Here is a 20,204-nt window from a genome sequence, read left to right on the forward strand (position 1 = left end):
GGAAAGATGTTCAGAAGATAAATGAGACCTTAAAATTTGCTTTATTACTTTCTTATCTCAGGGGTGTATCAACTGTCTCTGAATACAGGAATACATGGTACTTGATCTTGGTCTTTGAGATCTTTTTCTTGACCCCAGTCTGTTTGTATCTTTTGCACTAGTTAAGCAGTGCTAAGCAGTGATTAAAAAAAAAGTTAGCCAAAAGTCGGAGGAGTTTCCATTATAATTAAGATAGTATCTTATGATAACGAACAAAATTGGTTACATATTATGCCATTTTATATTTAAATTTAATATTTAAATTACAAAAATTTTGTTCACTGTTTACTACATAAGGTACTGTTCATCTTCTGTACACATTTGGATGAGCTCAGTAACGCTATGGCAACAAGAAATCTTATCTAAGTAGCTTATTTCCTGGTCATCTATAGTCTAGGTGACCCTGCAGGGCAGCTGTCGTCTGTGTGGGGGCCTAGGGTTCTAGCCTCCTAAAGTCTCAGACGTCTCCATTTTGACCCATGGTTCCAAGAGCACTGAGGTGAGCATGTACCAGCTCAGAAATGTTTCACTCTGGAAGTGACACACATCACTTATGTTTATATTTCATTTGCCAAGACCAGTCATCTAACCAAAGCAACTTCAGAGGATGAGAAAGTGCAAACTTTCATTGACACAGAAGTAGAGACCTGGATATTTGGGAACACGGTGGGTGCCTGGGTGGCTCTGTCAGCTAAGCATCTGACTCTTGATTTTGGCTCAGGTCATGACCTCATGGTTTGTGAGTTTGAACCCCACATCGGGCTCTGTGCTGACAGTGAGGAGCCTGCTCGGGATTCTCTCTCTCCCTCTCTCTCTGCCCTGCCCCTGCTCTCTTTCTCTCAAAACACAAACAAACAAGCAAACAAAACAAATCTCCACCAGTCATCCACAAATAATGCCATATGTCAACCTGTTCAAATACAGCCAATATACTAGTAAATTATGTTTTTAAAATATATTAATTCATGATTAATAATACAGGTCTTTACTGCCCAAACTGAATTGAAGATCAAGTGCCCACAGTGTACCCCATATTGAGTGGTTAGATTTGGAGGGGGAGGAGTTAAATAAGACAACAGGTGCATGTCTTTAAAGGATTGATAAATACGTCCAGTGTGATTTTTATGTTCCTTTTTTAGATGGCTTTATTGAATTTTAATTGACATAAAATAAGCCACATGTAATTAAAGTGCACAGTATGATATGTTTTGACATGTGAATATACTGATGAAACCATCCCCGCAGTTAAGACAGTGACCACATCTATCATCTCGAAGGCTTCCTCCTGCCCAGGTATAATCCCTTCCAGATACCCTGTTCACTTTTGGTAAAGTGAAGCTTTTAGGTTCCATTGTAAAATCTCAGGTCTCTCATTTAGTAGGTTCCCAATAAATTTGGTTAAACAATACTTAGTTCTAGGGAATACTGTGCTTTCTTACATATATATTTACCAGAAATATCTATCAAAGGTTTTTTCATGTATGCAACTCTATAAAGTGGTTACTGTTATTATTAGCCTTTTTAAAAAAAAATTTTTTTTTAATGTTTATTTTTGAGACAGAGGGAGACAGAGCACGAGTGGGGGGTGGGGCAGAGAGAGAGGGAGACACAGAATCCGAAGCAGGCTCCAGGCTCTGAGCTGTCAGCACAGAGCCTAATGTGGGGCTCGAACTCCCAGACAGTGAGATCATGACCTGAGCCAAAGTCAGATGCTTAACTGACTGAACCACCCAGGCACCCCATAGCCTTTTTATATAAAAGAGGAAATGAGGGATTGGAGAGGTTATGGAATTGGTTCTGAAATTTAAACATAAGACCTCATAAAGTTTGTTAGCGCTCACTCAATACCTCTTCAATGAATGGTTTAAAAATCAGAAAAACCTTGTGAGCCCTTTGACTGTAGTTGTTAATCCCTTAAGACCAGGAATAATGGCTTTCCTTAAATTTTGCTGTTAAGTAATCTTTGTATCCCCAGGGTCTAATCCATTGTTTTTATATAGTCAGTGCTCAATAAGTATTAGCTGAAATTAATGCATTTCCTATGAAAAAAAAATGAATCATCAGAAGAATCTAAATTGTTTTATTACTTTTCCATGAGCCTTTCTGTGCTTCATTACCCACTGAGTCACTTAGAAATAGTTATTTCCTAAAGTTTGGTGGGAGAGGAGGTACTCTACATGGAGAGTTTATTCAATCCTTATATTTCAGCTTCATAGCCACCCCCTACTCTTTTATAGTACTTCGTGTCTCCAGAGAATGGGTCACTCTTCTCCGTGTCCCCAGGCATGGTCTTTTCTTTTTTATTTTTTTAAGTTTATTTATTTATTTTGAGAGAAAGAGAGAGCATGAGTGCATGCGCAAGTGGGGGAAGGGCAGAGAGAGAGGGAGAGAGAATCCCAGGCAGGCTGTGCACAACTCAGCACAGAACCCAATGAGGGGCTCCAACTCACAATGAGATCGTGACCCGAGCCAAAGTCATACGCTTAATTAACTCAGGCACCCAGGCACCCTTCCACTCCCACCCATTTCGGGGTCTTAGTGGGTGTTTCCTCCACCCTGCTAAGGCACATTTCCATCTGTTTGTCAATGTCAGAATAACTGCTGTACCTTTGTCTTGCTGTTTTCTTTACGAATTAATGCCATTCTAATTCCTTCATTGCTGTGTTTTTGAGATTTGGGATGAAGAGGAAGTAAACATATACTCTACAGGACTTTGGGATCTAGGATAACATTTTGATCAATGGTTGGCAAACAGAAACAAATTGAAGATAGGAGTTGTGGAGTTCACTGTTTTGTCATACTCAATTACATTTCCTCATCTACAGAATGAGTGAATTAAACTAGTTGAAAACTTGCAGATGTTCTGGCAATAATACTTCTAGGAGATGTTCAATAGGAGTTTTATGAGTAAAGAAATTTTATTGCCAAATTACTTTGGATAAGACAGGCTAAATTAGACTGAAGAAGTTGCATTACTACAGAGACTTCAGTATGTTAGCACTCACTTTGTGAACTTTTTTTTTTTTTTTTTTTTAAGTAGGCTCTATACCTAACGTGGGGCTTAAACTCATGACTCTGAGATCAAGAGTTGCATGGTTCACCAGGTAAACCATCCAGGGGCCTCACTCATTGTGAATTTTAAGAGGTGGTATCAGAAGCAACATGTCCCAAAGTAGTCTGACCATGGAACCTTTCTTATGCACACATAGTTAATATCTCTAGATGTAGTGTTCCTTGGAAGAGAGTTTGGGAAATTCTGACCTAGATGACTGCTTTTAAAATTTGAGTTTCTGTGATTCTGAATTAAGTGACAAAGACATTTTAGGAATTACTTTTGTTATTAACTTTCTTATTTCTAGTGGTTTAAAAATAAAAGAAAGAAGAGTTTAACCTTTGGTATAAGGGAAAGGTGCATATACATCTATACAGATATGTATACATATATACATACACACAATAAACTCATATGAAATAATGGCAAATACAACTAAAAAATATGACATATTTATTTACCATCTTCTTGCTGCAAATGATAATTCTAAGTCTCAGCATGGGGAATAGAATGAGTAAAGAAGTCTAGGTCCTCTGTCATTCTCTGCAATTATGCCTTTAATTGGCATAATTCGGAGAAGAAACCAGATGTCATGGCATAGGAATATGCTAATACCTCGTTCTCATGTTGCTGTCAGCGGTGGCTCCTTCCTCTAAGCCTCTGTGGCCCTTGTCTGTCTCTGTGATGAGAATGGCCTTGGAAGGCTTTTCTTTAGTCCTTTCTATATCCCATCTGCTTGTTATTAAAAGATCTTAGATCCCTACGTGCAAGTTTGGGCAGTGTATTTTCTGATTGTTACAAATCCGGTTTGGCCACTCATGAGTTGAGGCAAGGCTGAGGGTGCTCCGCAATAGACAGGGCATTTCTGTGACTTATTTATCTCGTTTAATAGTAGGAGAGAGAGTTGCCAATATGTTTACCTTGAATTGTGACATAAGGTTATAGTAACTACCGTGAGAGAGTCAAAGTTTCTCATTGTAATTTTCGTTGAGGAAAAATACACACATGTATAGCATTATGCCTCAAGGAGTTTCCTTAATTAGCTACTGGCAATTTTATTGCAAAGCACATTTACTTTGAGAGTCTGGTATATAGTGCTTTGAGTCATTTTCACAAATATTTTTTCCAACTTTTAACGTTTCAATTATGAAAAATCGGATGTGCTGAAGTATACAGCACAGAATGGATAAGAGACTCCTATCCCTTTCATTGAAAAGTTCCTTGCTAAGGATGTCAAGGGAGTGAACAGATTCCTTTATTTATTGACACATTCAGCAAACATTCATTCTTTGGACACCTATAGGGATATCAGACGTGTGAAATTTTCATACGCAAAAGAAATTATTTTAAGACGCTGTGTATTCAACATGTAAGATCCAACACACCTCCATTACAAATGTCTTTTGGCAGATCTTGAAGTAAAACCTCAGCCTTTTGATTTAGAATTCTTGCTCATCTTACTCTATCCAGAACATGGGGAAAGCCCCACTTGTATAATTTTATACACAGAGACTTCCAAAATGATCCCTGTGCTCAGAAATGCCAAAGAGTCTAAGAGCACCCTATTCTCCTCCAGATAAATCTTTCACCATATAAATCCACTGGGCAGACAGGACAAGAAGCAGAAGCACTTTGTCTAAAACTGAATCAAATGGGGATCCTTGCAGGCAATTCAGTATGTAAATGACTTAGAGCCACCTGCCAAGTATACCGAGTATATTAGAGTCTGTACCCCTTTGATCAGTTGCATTAAGCAAAATGGAGGTCACCATCTGATTAAGCGTATACATGTTCATTGTCATTATTGAAGATCCATTTACCCTCTACATAAGTCAGTGTAGAGAATCAGGTGGAAATGTGATACGAATTATCTTCTTTATTTACATCATTCAAACCCATAATAGCAAAGTGACACTAATATCTGCAATTTGTTCCAAGAACAACTATCTCTTTGGATATATTCTCTAAGTTTGTGTTGCACAGTTTCAGCATCAGGAATTCAGAAATTAACCTTTCATCACATTGACCTTTAATCTAGAGGTTAAGGGAAAATTGGCAAAATAAACACAGGACGGATTTGAGATTCCTATTGAGCCTACTGTGAAGTAGAATGTGATTAAGCCATACCTGGACTCTAATCTTTGACATGCACTGACTTTTTGTTTTTCAGTCATTAGTGACACCTCAGAGTCAATGCTCTATTCCAGAAAGGTTCCTATTCCCCAGTGCCAATTATCATGGAAAATAACTACCTGATCTTTTGGGAAAATGTAGGAAAAAACCATTTCTGACCGTATTCGTAATGTTGCAGTTTCCTTCCTAGCGAGCAAGGGTGGTTCTTTGAATTAAGATAGGGCTTACTCTAGGTTTGAATTTCATCAAACTGAGAAAACAATTATAAGCCCTCTCAATCAAATTACTACATTTTATCCTGGGCATTCATATTCATCGATTTATCCTGTTCTAAAATTGTGCTGCTTCTTCTGTGGTGCCATCACCCTTAGAGTCCATTCCTATACATATTTTCTCAGTTTTTTGCTTCTATAAATTAGCAAGTTCCCCATTTCTTTTACTTGTAAGATTGCTTTTCTTCAGTTTGATATTTTGTTGCCCACTGTAGGGCAAGCTGGTTTAGGACTAGAGTTACCAGCCTAACCACATTCAGTCATGTGATTAGAATGTTACCATTAGAACCACTCTAGGCTGTTGCACACAGACCCTATATCCTGTCCTGAGTATCTGACCCCTTTGACTTTTTTGGACTCTCACCAAGACATGCACTGGTTTGAATGCCTTCTATCAAGAAGTTGACTAAATATTTACCACCATTTATAAGTGGAGAAATGCAAGAAAATGAGTTCTTATTAATTTTGTATCTTCATTCTGATTGTGTATTTATTTATTTATTGGTTCCTTTTTTTTTTTAATGTTTATTTATTTATTTTTGAGAAAGAAAAGGAGAGTAGGTGAGGGACAGAGAAACAAGGAGAGAGAGAATCTCAAGCAGGCTCTGCACTGCCAGCACATTGCCAGATGCAGGGCTCGAACCCACAAATCGTGAGATCTGACCTGAGCGGAAATCAAGAGTTGTAGACGCTTAACCGACTGAGCCACCCAGGTGCCCCCTATCGGTTCCTTTAAAACATCTTCTCTCTCAAGACATACCAAATACATGACTGTAAAAATAATTGTGTATAGTTTATTTAAGATAGGCTAAATATTTCTAACAAAGCCTGTATTTTATATGAAGTATGCACAGAGTTTCTTCCATTCTCTCAATCTGCAGTAGTAATGAAATCCTTAGTTCAAGGGGCGCCTGGGTGGCTCAGTCGGTTAAGCATCTGACTTCAGCTCGGGTCATGATCTCGCGGTCCATGAGTTCGAGCCCCACATCGGGCTCTGTGCTGGCAGCTCAGAACCTGGAGCCTGCTTCGGGTTCTGTGTCTCCCTCTCTCTCTACTCCTCCTTCACTCATGCCCTGTCTCTCTCTATGTGTCAAAAATAAATAAACATTAAAAAAATTAAAAAAAGAAATTTGTAGCTCAAAATTCCACAGAACTGGAACAACTTAGTGTTTATGGCAGTGATGCATATTTCAGGAGGTATTGTATAGCTGTGGTACTTAGCATTTTCAAGTCATTTTGGAAATAGAACATTTAAATATATATTATGAATATAATGAAAATTTGTTATGGTCTTAGAAACTTTACCCTATTGATAAAAATAGATCATGTTTCATTTAATTATAATGTAAGATTATTTCTTAAGATAGTCTGGAAAACATACTTTTGAAAAGTAATCACTTAGCAGGGGATTCTTTGCAAAGACCAAATCTTCATTTACTAATTGTTGTTTTTGGGGAATTATCTTTTAATATATATGATCAAGCATAAGGGAACATCATTTCCCAAATTATGCCTTGGAAAACATATGTTTATCTTACATTGGTGTCATTATAGGTCTCTTTTAATGGAACATTTAGGAAAGTACTTTGCTCAAAAAAGCCTTTTAGGAGGAAACACATATTTGCCTGAAATTACATCAATCAATGTTAGTCTAGAAGCTTGGGAAAATTACCTGAACATTGGTTAAAAAAAGTTAAGAAATAATTAATTACTCCTGAGTGTATGGGATCACAATTTGAAGTGTTTGCAGGTAAAAAGCAGCAGAAGTTGTGAACAAGAACACTGTTTTTTGGTAACATGTTCTGGGAAAATGAAGAAATAAGCACATCTTTGTTTACACTTACATAGTAGGCACATATAGCATTTTATTTTGTGGCTCATTATAAAGCTAGCATTAAGCAAATATATATATATATATATATATATATATATATACTTTACATGTGCTTGTATAAGACTATACTTACATTTGCACGATTGCACGTGTTGATATATGACTATATTTATGCGCATGGATATGTGTTGTTATATTCTTTCCTATCTGTTTAGTTTTATTAAAATTGATTTATTTTTCCTTAATTTGATAAACGAATTAAATGAATTAAATTAAATTTCGTAATTATGTTCATAATTATACTTACAACATTTTTTTTGTTTATAAAGGGGTTCAATACTATTTATATATAGAAACATGGCTTACTCAGCCTACTGTGGCTTCTGTGCAAGTCAGGGCTTGTGTAAAGGCTAGATGAAAACATTACACATGAAACCATTTGGTCTTTTCCCATAAAATATTCCTTTAGCATAGAAAGAAAGAATTAGATGGAGTTACAGTAATTTTCACATAAGGTCCCAGTGTATGTTCATTTCACATTCTAAGAAATTGATGCAAAATGAAGTTAGAAGTCAGAGGTTAAGAACACACCATAAAGAGGGGCACCTGGGTGGCTCAGTCGGTTGGGCGTCCGACTTCGGCTCAGGTCATGAGCTCACGGCTCATGGGTTTAAGCCCCGCATCGGGCTGTGTGCTGACAGCTCAGAGCCTGGAGCCTGCCTCTGATTCTGTGTCTCCTTCTCTCTCTGCCCCTCCCTTGCTCGCGCTGTCTCTCTGTGTCTCTCAAAAGTAAATAAATGTAAAAAATAAAAATAAAAAAAGAAAACACCATAAAGAGCAGATGCTCTATGTACAATTATGTGAACAAGTCCACTTTGATGCCTAAAATGGGTCTTGACGTGTTACATGTTTAGAGTATTTTGTGAGTAGAAAGTCACTTAAGCATATATATTTCTCGAACTTACATGTTTAAAAGTAGTTGGAAAAACTGGCATGACCTGGGTGTCCAGTCTTGTGACTTTTAGTCATGCTGCGGAATTTCCTCAAACTGGGGAGGGGTTGATTTTTATTTGTGATTAGACAGACTTAAACGAACTAAACATCAGCAGAGGTTGAAGGCAGACCCGTGCATGACTACTTGGCAAAGCCTTCCCTGTCATCCCGGGAGAAGGGTGAGTTAGGAAACCTCTGATCTCATCAGTGTGAGGTTCGAGTTGATAGACAACATGGCAATTTGTAAGAGTGTTTGGAAGGATGGGGAGGCAGTCTGTTGCCCAGAAAGTTAAATCAGTGGTTCATGTCACCAAGGATAAGAGAGATGAAACCACATATGTTTGGTGTTTACAGCTTTAAAATCATTTTCTCATAGAGCACCTTATCTTTTTCCTTTGTGGTCTCCACTTTATCCCCCCTGCCTGGCACAGTACCAGGCATACCTTATGGAATAAATGTTTGCTGAATGAATAAATGAGTGAGCAGACCTCTCACCTCCATTACCAGGCTGCACCCCAAATTCACTCTCTCCACTACTACTGGGTTATTACACAAAAATATATACAAACACTTCAATAAATTGTAATGTTTTCTCTATTAAAATATTGTTTCCCTCTCTATATTTTAAGACTACTTTAATACTAATTTTATTTTTATTGAGGTAATACATCTCATAGTTTCTAAAAAGTGGTGTTAAAATCCTTATAAACCAGCACAGATCTCCTCCTAAGTCCCGGTCTCAATCCCCATAGTAAAAATTTGACTCTTATTAATTTTCATTGTACTTATATATTTCTAAATGGTTTGCTTATTCTATTTCTTTCCTTAGCAATTTTGCACATTGTTTATTGACCATTATCATAGTTGAGGATTTAATTGCCTTACACATGTACATAGACCGCCTTTCCTTATCTCCACTCTGTACACATATTTTGGGAGAAAAGACATTATTTACCTGAATTTACATCAATCAATGTTAGTTTGGATGCTTGGAAAATTACCTGATAATTGGTTAAAAGGCAGGCAAAGAAATTCAAGAAAGATTTAATGTTTCTTTTCTAAAGTTTCTAAATTTATTTTGAGAGAGAACAAGTGGGGAAGGGGTGGTGTGGGGGGGAAGAGGGAATCCCAAGCAGGCTCCACACTCAATGCAGAGCCCAATATGGGGCACAAATGAACTATGAGATCATGACCTGAGCTGAAGTCAGATGTTTAACCAACTGAGCCACCCAGGCACCCCAAAATTTAATTGTTAATTATTATTCACATCGTGGTTCATGGTTACTCTGTTGTCACTGTTCCCATGATTCTGATCATATCTACGTTGGGACAAAGTGGTATATTATCATTATGTATCTTTCCTCTCAGAGCCGTTTCTCCCCCTGGAGTTAGTTATATTCTTTTTCCAATCTGTTTTGTAAACTTTGTATCTATTTTAAGTTATTCACGAATGGTCTTTCAAACAGTAACAGTCAGAATAGTCTAACTGCTGTTGCAAATAAGTCCAAAAATCTCAGTGGCTTTATATGGTGTAAGTGTATTTCTCGCCCCTGTCATGTCCAATGTGTGTGGTAGCTGGCTGGGGCTTCTGTGCCGTCAGGGATGGCACAGTATGGATCATTCAGAGCCATACTTTCCTTTCATCTCAGGGCTCTGTCTTCTAAGGCTGCAGAGTTCTTTACTGAGCGTTGTGTCTGGATACTAATAAGGAAAAAGGGAAGGCATGGAGGGTCTCATAGGCCAATCCTGGGAATGGCCTAGAAGTAGCATACATCACAGCTGCCCGCATACCATTGGCTAGAACTCAATTACATGCCTCTCTCCCTGAAAAGGGCTAGGAAGTGAAATCTAGTCGGGTGCTCAGCAAAAAGAGGACAAGGAATCAGATGAACACTTCCAGTCTCCACTGCACACACATTTATCAACAATGTTTCAAATACTCTTTCTGGGTACAAAGAACTCTTTTCTGGAACTCTCTGGGATTCCCATTAGTAAGAAAAATTTCCCCTTTCTCCAATTGTTCTATTTCCCTAGGCTTTTTGTTCTGTTTTCCTGAAGATTTTTCAACATAATCTTATAACCTGTCTGTCAAATTCAAAAACTTTTTGAGTGTATTTTCAATTTTGAGAGTTTTTTTCCTGTCTTGCATGTAAATTTTTTTTAATTCATCTTCTATAGGAGCAGAGTGAAAATACGTGTTCATCTGATAAACCACAAATTACTCTGGTTTACTTTCTCCAGAAAACAAACTTCTCATCTCCTGGAGGCTGGGTTGAACAGATGGAGGAGCTTATGGTTGGTTGATTGCACGGCAGTGGGGAAGGAAGCTTTGGGTCCAAGCATTCGGTATACAGACGTCTAAGCAAACCCCTGTGTTCACCCTACCACCTGGCCTCCTTCTATGGTGGTATTTCTGCCTCTTAGGCCTGAGTCGCCCAGGCTAACGCACAGAAAATTGTCCTGTTTCTTATCCATAATCTCTCCTCCAGGCAAGCAGTGTGTAAACTCTTCTCTTCCAGGTCAGTTACGAGTCTGCATCTGATTTAGGTTCTTTCAACCATCTACTGCAGTTTATTTTGTCTTTTGAGGTCTTCTCTCCCTTGTATTTGTCTTTATGACTCCATAACATTTAAAAATCCATTTATTCTCATGTTAGAGGAGTTTGGGGAAGACGGGATGAAACACATGCGATCAATTTGCCATTAAAATTTTTTTATTTTTTATTTTTTAGAGAGCAGGAGAGAGAGCACGTGTGGTAGAGGGAGTGAGATAATCCCAAGCAGGATCCACAATGTGGAGCTCAATGTGGGGCTTGATCTTACAACTGTAGATCAGGACCTGGATGGAAATCAAGAGTCAGACCCTTAACTGACTAAGCCATCCAGATGCCCTCCATTTGTAATTAAAAAAAAAATTTTTTTTAGTTTATTTATTTATTTTGAGAGACAGACCGCATGCGAGCAAGCAGGGGGAGGGGCAGAGAGAGAGGGGATCCCAAGCAGGCTCTGCACTGTCAGCACAGAGCCCGATGCAGGGCTTGAATTCATGAACTGTGACATCATGACCTGAACGGAAATCCAGAGTTGGATGCTTAACCGAATGAGCAACTCAGGCGCCCCTGCCATTTCTAACTAGAAATGTACATGTACATTATGTATCTGTTTGCCTTAGGGCTGTATTTATTGATTGATAAACCTATTGACAATTTATGTCTATATAATTTGTGGTACATAAACTTAAGGTACAGGAAGGCAATTATTTTTTAAAAATGTTTATTTATTTTTGAGACAGAGGGAGAGATGAAGGGGCAGAGAGAGAGGGAGACCCAGAATCTGAAGCAGGCTCCAGGCTCTGAACTGACAGCACAGAGCTGGATATGGGGCTCGAGTTCATTAACTGCAAGATCATGACCTGAGCTGAAGTGAGATGCTTAACCGACTGAGCCACCCACCCACCCCGGCAGTTATTTTTGATTATGACACATAATGCTGTCACTTTGTTTTCACTGGTTTTGCGTGGTCTTTTATTCTGCTCTACCTCTAGTCAAAGTGGCCTTCATGAGATGGTCCAGAATCATTTCTTTTGTTTTCCCACCACCGTCTCCTCCTTGGAACCTGTCTTCCCACAGGGAAGGAAAAGTTCCACCACTCTCAAGTGGCTGAGTAGAATCACTATGTAACACTAATGCCTCTGAGCCTCAGAGCCCAAAGACAGGACTTAAGCGGCAAGCTACTCCAGGAGGGCTGTCCCTGCAAAAGTGGACCCATCAGGCAGCTGGCACGCTTATCTGGGGAAGGGTGACAAGAAAAGCAGATGATAAATGTCTATTAGACTTTCTCACAGCAGGAACTTTTTCTAGAAATACTAGGGAGGCAGCACTGTGTGGTGACCACCGTGAACCCTGCCTTTGGGATCTGCAAACCTGAGTTCTTTCTTCTTCTTATTTTTTTAATGTTTATTTATTTTTTTGAGAGCGGGGGAGGTGCAGAGAGAGAGAAGGACAGAGGATCCGAAGGAGGCTCTATGCTGTCCGCAGACAGCCTGATGTGGGGCTTGAACTCATGAACCGGGAGATCATGACCTGAACCAAAGTTGGACACTTAACCGACTGAGCCACCCAGGCACCCCAGCAAACCTGAGTTCTACCTTTATGGATCTTCATGATTCTGGGCACATTGTTGGGACTTTCTCAGCCCTCATTTTCTTCCTTTTTAACATGGGAAAAATAAAAATAATACATGTTGTGTTGTGAAAGCAACAAAGCAGTGTTGTGCAAGTCAAATGAGATAATCTCTGGGCAAGGCTTTTATAAACTCCATATGGGAAATAATAACTATTAGGATTAATGTAAGTGAATACATAAACTGGGTGAAGAATTCATATTTTTCACTGATTAGTACAGAGAATTATTTATTTATTTAGAATCACTTTAAATTAATATGCTGCATACAATGGAATAAATTCAGACTAAAGTTCTTTCTTTTATCTCTCTCCAGGCCCAGGGACACATACTTGTTATATACTCAGATATTGCTGATGGATGGAAAACAGATTTACCATAAATATTCCCAGCATACATATTTTGAGAATGTACAACCCAAACCTCCTATACTTCCTCCTAGTAGATCAGAATAATTTTTATTAATCAGGCCTTTGGGAGAATGGAGTAAATGAGTGCTACAAAATAGCACGTACGGACAACATGTATATAAAATTTATCTTGCCAGACACTATTGTATGTGCTTTGCTGATATGATCTCATTTACTCACAATAACACTAGTCAGGCATTTTATTATCCCCATTTTCAGGATAAGAACATTGAGGCACAGGAAATAGGACTTCCACGTTTTCCTAATTGAATAGATAGAATCTTGTGCGACCCTCTAATTTCTCCCATTGTCCTCTCTCTCTCTTTTTTTTCAGTTTATTTATTTTGAGAGCGAGACAGAGACCATATACACATGTGTGCGCAGGAAGGGAAAAGAGAGGATCCCAAGCAGCCTCTGAGCTATCAGTGAGCTCAATATGGGGGCTCAATCTTACCAACCAAACTGTGAGGCCATGACCTGAGCCCAGATCAAGAGTCTGACTCTGGGGCGCCTGTGTGGCTCAGTCGGTTAAGTGTCTGACTCTTGATTTCGGCTCAGGTTCTCTGAGTTCATGCCCTGCATCGGGTTCCGGGCTCCACACTTGGAGCCTGCTTGGGATTCTCTCTCTCTCCTCCTCTCTCCCTCTCTCTGTCCCTCCCCTGCTTGTGCTCTCTCAAGAAATAAATATTAAAAAAATAAAAAGAGTCTGGACTTGCATTTGGTTTTGGTTTGGGCTCTTCCTTCACCTCCACCCACAGTACTTCTCAGCAAGATGCTCCCCAGCTGGTAATGGCTGTGCCTCCCACACCGTCCCTTAAAGCACCCTGCCAGAACTGGGTCAAACAATTAAAATTTAAATAGCATCTCATTGTTTACGAACAATGGTTCGGAACTTTGAAATTTTCTTCACAGAGGACTAATTGAGGTGCTATTATATGTATACAACCTTGGTTTCTTCACAGAGGATTAACTGAGCTGCTGTGATATGTATACAACCTTGGTTTCTCCCTCTTACCACCAGTGGGTTACCTAGGGATGTCAGAGTCTGTCTCAAATGTGACCTCAGGAGAGCCAGCCAGGAACTTTGTTGTGGACAGAAGGAGCTGGAAGTCTCTAGAGCAGGGTCTGCCACAGAGTAGGTACTTAACCCATATTGGTTCAGTGAATGGGTATGCTCTTGATTTCCTTTGACCTCACAGACATGACCTCTATAATTTACTACCCTCCTGATCTCTGAAGTGACGTTAGGAGGATGGTGCGAACTGATTAATGCCTTCACAAGAACAGGTTCTAGCTTTTAAAACACTGATTTCATTAAGTCCCCTTTTATTTCCCGGGGCCCTTCTCTGTTCTCCACCCGCAATTCCGTGCTCTCCCCGCAGCTCATGAGACTTCCCCCGGGAGGAGAAAATGCGATGCGTTGGAAGCAGTTCTCACAGTGCCCTGGGCGCTTTGAATGAGAGATTATCAGAGAAAACACGGGAACGCAGAGGAATAAAAATGAGCTCGCTGCGAGGGCCTCCAGCCTGGCAGTGTGGGGAGCGTTATCCAGAAGCCCAGAGCCTTTGAGTCACCGGCAAGATCTGCCCTAGGTGAGCTCCCGGCACATCCGCGTTAGGACCGGGAGACACGCCTTCTTCTCGCCCAGACCTTGCAGATCCCCGCGGCTCGGCCGACCCAGGGGTGGTGCTACCAGTCCTGCCACCGGCAGTCCCGACGGGCAGGGGCCGGGGACCCATCCCGAGCCACAGGCTGGAAAGCGGGGAGCCGTCCCCATGAGTGGCGCCCGGTAGAGCGGATCCCGAGCGGCCGCTGGCGTGGACAAGCCCCGGGGCTCACGGGCTTGGGGAAGGGAAAGGAGATTTCTGAAACCCGACACCCGGCCCTCTTCGCGAGGAAACTTCGCCGGCTGGTGAGTTGGGCGAGCCGGGCTGTTCTTGCAGGAATGCGATCCCACCCAGTCCGGGTGTTCTCGGCGGCGGCGGGCCGGGGAAAAGGAAGTGAGACGTGGACGGGAGGCGGCAGGCCCCGAGAGGGGCGAGCCGAGCCTGCAGGGTATGCGCCTTGCGCGCGCCGGGGCCGGGCGCCAGCGCGCGGGTCTGCAGCCGCCGCGGGGACCCGGGGTCTCGGGGACACTCGAGGGGGCTGACCCTGGCTGTTCCCGTATCCGACAGCTGGCTAGGAGTGAACAAACAGCATCCCCTCCCCAAAAAAACCCCGGGCACAGCAATGCCATTTTCTTTCCATTTGTAGCGCGAAACCAGGCAGCATAATCATAATCGTAATCGTAGTCATAACCATAATATGCTTAGAGTTTCATTGAAGGGGAAGTCATTTAGTGAGGCAAGCCAGGTAAGTGATAGGACATTTCCTTGCACTTCCTCAGGTGTAGGTGGCCGCAGAGAAATCAAAAGCAATTTCTGTCTTCCAGGTTTTGGCTCACTTATTTCCAAACCTGATCCAAGCGTGGCAGCTACTAGGGCGTGTGTGCTTGTTCAAGTGGTCACAGGACCTTGGCTTCCAAGAGTTTCCCACCCAACACAACATTATTTGATCATTCGAAAGCTGTTGAAGCAGGTGACTAGCGAAAGCTGGAGGCTGCATTCCTGGGGAAAAGCTGTGTTTGGTTAAAGTCACCACACCTGGAACATGTTTACTGGCTTTTTATTTCGAGAGCTAAAATTAAGAGTATAAGGTTCCAGGTGATTTAAATGATACATTATTAAATTAAGCCCAAATTAATAAATGTCCTTCCAAGGTCATTAGCAACAAAATTATTATCTAAGGTAACAGTAGCTATGAATTTTTATTTAGTTCTATTTTGTTAAATGTGTGCCGTTCTTAATATTTAGTTACAGTCGTGCATATTCAGTGATATAAATAAATAGATATATGCATGGTTGTATAGTGCTGAATTTGAGAAGTTAACAGAAAAGATGGACTTCAGCATTATAGCCTGGTGAATTCTCAAGTTATTATAAAGTCTACATTGTAGTATGAAGTGAGAGTCATGCTTGGCTTGTGCCGTTCCACCTAAATAGTTATTTTTCATAGTTTCTCAGCACGATCCTCTACCCGGATGGGATCAGCCCTTCTTTACGGCAAGAGGAGATTCTTATGGATGACCAAAAAAGAGTGATCTTGACAGGCAGTTTAATATTAATAAGACTTTTCTGCTTAAGAACTGACTATGGCCTGCCATAAAATGTTACCATCAGTACTTTCGAAAGGAAGACAAAACATTTCAGATGAAACTGGATGAGCCTGTTCTGATAGTTGCCAAGAAGGGATAAAGGGAATCTGTCAAATGTAAGCAAATGACAACTCGAACCGACCATTTCTGGAATAGGCATATTTGACCTGATAGGGAAGGTAACCCTCGTAAATTGGTCTCAGCTCCTTGGCGCACGGGCTTTATTCTAACATGATCTGCTGGTTTCTGAATTGCTTTTCATTTATTTAACTGTTTTTTTTTTTTTCTGGAAAAGTGGAATTTATGCCAAACTCCAGGTGGTTTAGAACAGAAATCTGCTCTTTTCCCACCCTCCTGACTCTGGGAAGTTTCACGTTAGGTTTTTGGTCTTTCAAATTAGTAGTACAGCATGAAACGTAGACCAACTTTTCACATAAAGCTCAGCTCACAATCAATCCAGTTTCTTGAGTTGATTCATCAGGGTCGGTTAACCAATTATTCAGCTGTTAAGCAAGTAATTGTAATATCGAGATGAAGGAAAACAATTATAGTAGACAGGACAAACCAGGTGTTTCCCATGAAGAGAATGTCACTTTGTAGAGTTCGTGGCTAAAGGAGAATGCTTTTTAAAAAAAAAAAAAATTAATGTTTATTTTTGAGAGAGACAGACGGACAGAATGCGAGCAGGGGAGGGGCAGAGGGAGAGGGAGACACAGAATCTAAAGCAGGCTCCAGGCTCTGAGCTGTGGGCACAGAGCCGGATGCAGGGCTCAAACCCAAAAACCATGAGATCATGACCTGAGCTGATGTCGGATGCTTACCTGACTGAGCCACTCAGGCGCCCCTAAAGGAGAATGATTTTTTACTCATTATTAGGTGTAGCTAGAGATGAAGTTCATTATATGGTAATCGGAAGTAGCAACATTACTAAGCATAATAAAAGCCTATTGTAAAACTCATAAATGGAGTTGAGAGTATTACTTAATTTGTTTCACACAATCATTATTCATGTTCTCCAAATATTAACCTTCTCTCATAGAATGAAGGAAACTTGTCTAGGTTACCAATAATGAGATTAAAGCTCTGTTTAACACATAATCAAGCAAATCTTTAATTAGTTGTCTTTTCTAACTAAAAAAACTGCTCAGTGTTTTAAGAAAAGGGATGGAAGTTTCTTATTCATTTATTCAACACATATTTCTTGATGTCTAGCACTAGTCTGGGCTCTGTGTGGACAGGGTTGGACAAAGCAGACAAAAGCATCTTTGGCCCCACAGAGCTTACCTTTCACTGGGGAAATAGAGAGTAAACACGATACACACCTGTAATATAAGATATAGTATATTATATCAAATACTATGTTGACTCTATTAGAGATAAGTGCTATTAGAGATAGTGCTAGGAGATAATCTATTAGAGATAAGTGCTAGGAGAAAATATATAAAGCAGAGGAGGCATGCAGAAAGTGTCAGTGGCATGGCCCAGTGAGTGTCGAAACTTTAGATCAGATGCCCAGGGACAGCCTTCCTGAGAAGGTGATCTTTGAATATTGGCCTGAAGGCAGTCAGCAGGTGAGCATGTGGTTATGAGCAGGAAGAGTTCTCCAGACAGAAAGGATAACTAGCAGGGGTTTGTGTGGCATCTTCCAGGAACCAAAGAAGCCTGCACACCTGGAGGAGGGGGAGGGGGCAGCAAGAGATGGGGGAGCGGCGATCACGGGGCCAGGTCACAGAGGGCTTTGAGAGTCCTAAGAGACATGTTGAGTTTTGATTTGTATTCTGGATGAGGTGAGAAGACACCATGATTTAGACATTGTCTATTGAAAATTCATTCAACAGATACTTAGCATACTCTGAGCCTTAGTATATTCTTCTAAGTCAGTGGATAATAGAGGTTAATATCATGGAAATTACATTCTTGCTTAGTGAGACAGACATGTAAGTCAATATACAAATTATCAATTATACAACTTTCAGTACTGTTTAAAAAAATTTAGTATCAAATAATGAGAATGACCTGGAGGGGTAGGAGAATGCTGTACGATTCAAAGGAAGCACCTCACAGGAGGCCATCTTTCTAAAAGATCGCCCTGGCCTCCTTGAAGAGAAGACACTGTAGGGCCAGCAGAGAAGAGAGACCAGCCAGGAGGCTATTCCAGCAGATGACAGTGGCATAGATCGGAGTTGGAACAGTGGTCCCGGAGAGAAATAGATTGAGGAACTGTTTGAACGCAGAGCTAACAGGCCTTGCTGACAAATTGGATAAGGGATGGGATGAAGAAAAGGAAGGACCAAAATGATCACCAGACACTGGAGAGATGGTGAGGATGTTTCCTAAGGTGGATAATACTAAGTGAAATAACAAAACCCGAAGGGAAATGCAGAATTCCTTTTTAGCCTTTTGAGGTATGTTTGAGGCACCCATGTGACAATGTCAGATTGGGCTTTTGGACATAGAATTTGGAGCACTTGGAGGAAGTCACAGCTGAACATAGACATTTGGCAACAAAGAATCTTTGGATGCTGGTTAGAGCCCTGGTCTTGAGCATATCACCTGAGGGCTGTGCTCTGGCTCATTCTCACACTGAGGGATCTTGAAGGAGCCAGTAAAAAACTCCCTCCTCCCCCAGAAAAGAGTATCATCATGGAACCCAAACCAGGAAGTGTTTCCAAAAAAAAGGGAATGGTCACTTGTGTCAGATGTTGCTAAAATGCAGAGTGTGATGAGGAGCAGGGAGCGATAATTGCCTGTGGCAATTTGGAATCACTGGTAACTTTGACAAAAGACAGAGTTCTTAAAAATAAGACATTCGTATAAACTAACTTTAACAAATGCTGGAAAGAGCATTTCACTTAATCCCTAAAGAGAGACCGCTAGGGAAACTTTAGTTAGTTGGCTAGGGAGTCTCTAGCCAAATCAGTTTTGAAAACTGGCTCATAGAACAGATGAACAAAGGAACATATAATTAGAAATGCTCACAAAGGTGTTGCATGAGCTGTAAACATAGTAAGAAGAAGAGTAAAAACAGAGTGGGCTGAAGCCTGGGAAAATGCTGAGGAGAGCCAAAGATTCTAGCGTAATTTAGAGCAAAGCAGTGAAGAAGGAAGCTATTGGATGTGAGTGAAAGTAGAATTACTCAGTTTCTATTGTGCTTCCCTCTTCTTTCTACATAAAAGAAAATAGTGTTCCAAAAGGGGAAGGAATGGACAACACCGAAAGAGAGTTAGAGTCAAAGGGTGTCGAGAAGTTATTGTGATCACGAGTAACTTCTTTCAATGGGAAAGAATAATACTGGGATTGGCCAGGAAAACTTGTTTGAAGAAATTGTGTTTCAGTTGAAACTGAAGGATGTCTGGATGCCAGTCAGATGGACAGTTAAGAGAAAACAATCCAGACAGAGCAAAAGCACCTGCTGAGTTCTTGACCTGGGTAAGAGTTTGGTGCATTCAGTAAGCTGATAGAGGGTTTAAATGGAAGGCAGGGGGTGGAGAGGGGCACAAGGTGAGGCTGGAGAGACCACTTGGGAAGTCATTGCAGAGACTGGATAAAACCAAAGACCAGAGAATGTGCCACTTTAAGACTTATTTGTTGCAGAGATGGCCTATACTGGGAAGTTGAGCCAAATGACATTTATTACCCCTTGTATCTTATCCTTTATTTAATCCCTTTTTCTAGTTTATTTATTATTTTGAGAGAGAGGGAGCCCTACGCAGTGCTCAAACCCATGAACCGTGATATCATGACCTGAGATGGAGCTAAGAGTCGGACGCTTAACCAACTGAACCACCCAGGCGCCCCATATCTAATACCTTTTTCTGGGGGATGAGAGCATCCCTAGATAAAAGTGAGGGTGAGATGAAAAATGGAGGATAAGGACCTGTGTGTTGTCCTCTGATGGGGAAAACTATACCAACCCCTGGACTTGGTCTCCTCTCAAGACTTGGAGAGGGCCTGGTGTGCATCTGTTTCCTGTGCAAACTGGGAGGAATTCTTTGAATTCTGTGTTGTGTTTTTTTCCTATAAAACAACTATATGATAATAACTGAGTTGGTGCAAAGATGAATTTCCTTGAATCATAATGTTCTCCTTTCTAATTTT

At 40.7% G+C, this 20,204-nt stretch overlaps 1 protein-coding gene across 5 annotated transcripts in view; it reads left to right on the top strand.

The window, feature by feature from the left end:
* RAB27B (RAB27B, member RAS oncogene family) overlaps window positions 1–20,204 on the top strand; it is a 147,752-nt gene that overhangs the window by 76,958 nt on the left and 50,590 nt on the right. Inside the window, exon 1 of one of the 5 annotated variants that reach the window (XM_019815311.3) lies at window positions 14,376–14,505. The exons of 1 other annotated variant lie outside the window; for it this stretch is intronic. The gene's annotated coding sequence lies outside the window, so the exon portion shown is untranslated. Of the gene's footprint in view, window positions 1–14,375; window positions 14,506–14,696; window positions 14,826–20,204 lie in introns of those variants that run through there. 3 more of the 5 variants (XM_019815309.2, XM_019815308.2, XM_019815307.2) reach the window with 3 other exon arrangements.

Source organism: Felis catus, chromosome D3 (genome assembly GCF_018350175.1).
Source record: "Felis catus isolate Fca126 chromosome D3, F.catus_Fca126_mat1.0, whole genome shotgun sequence".
Taxonomy (NCBI): domain Eukaryota; kingdom Metazoa; phylum Chordata; class Mammalia; order Carnivora; family Felidae; genus Felis; species Felis catus.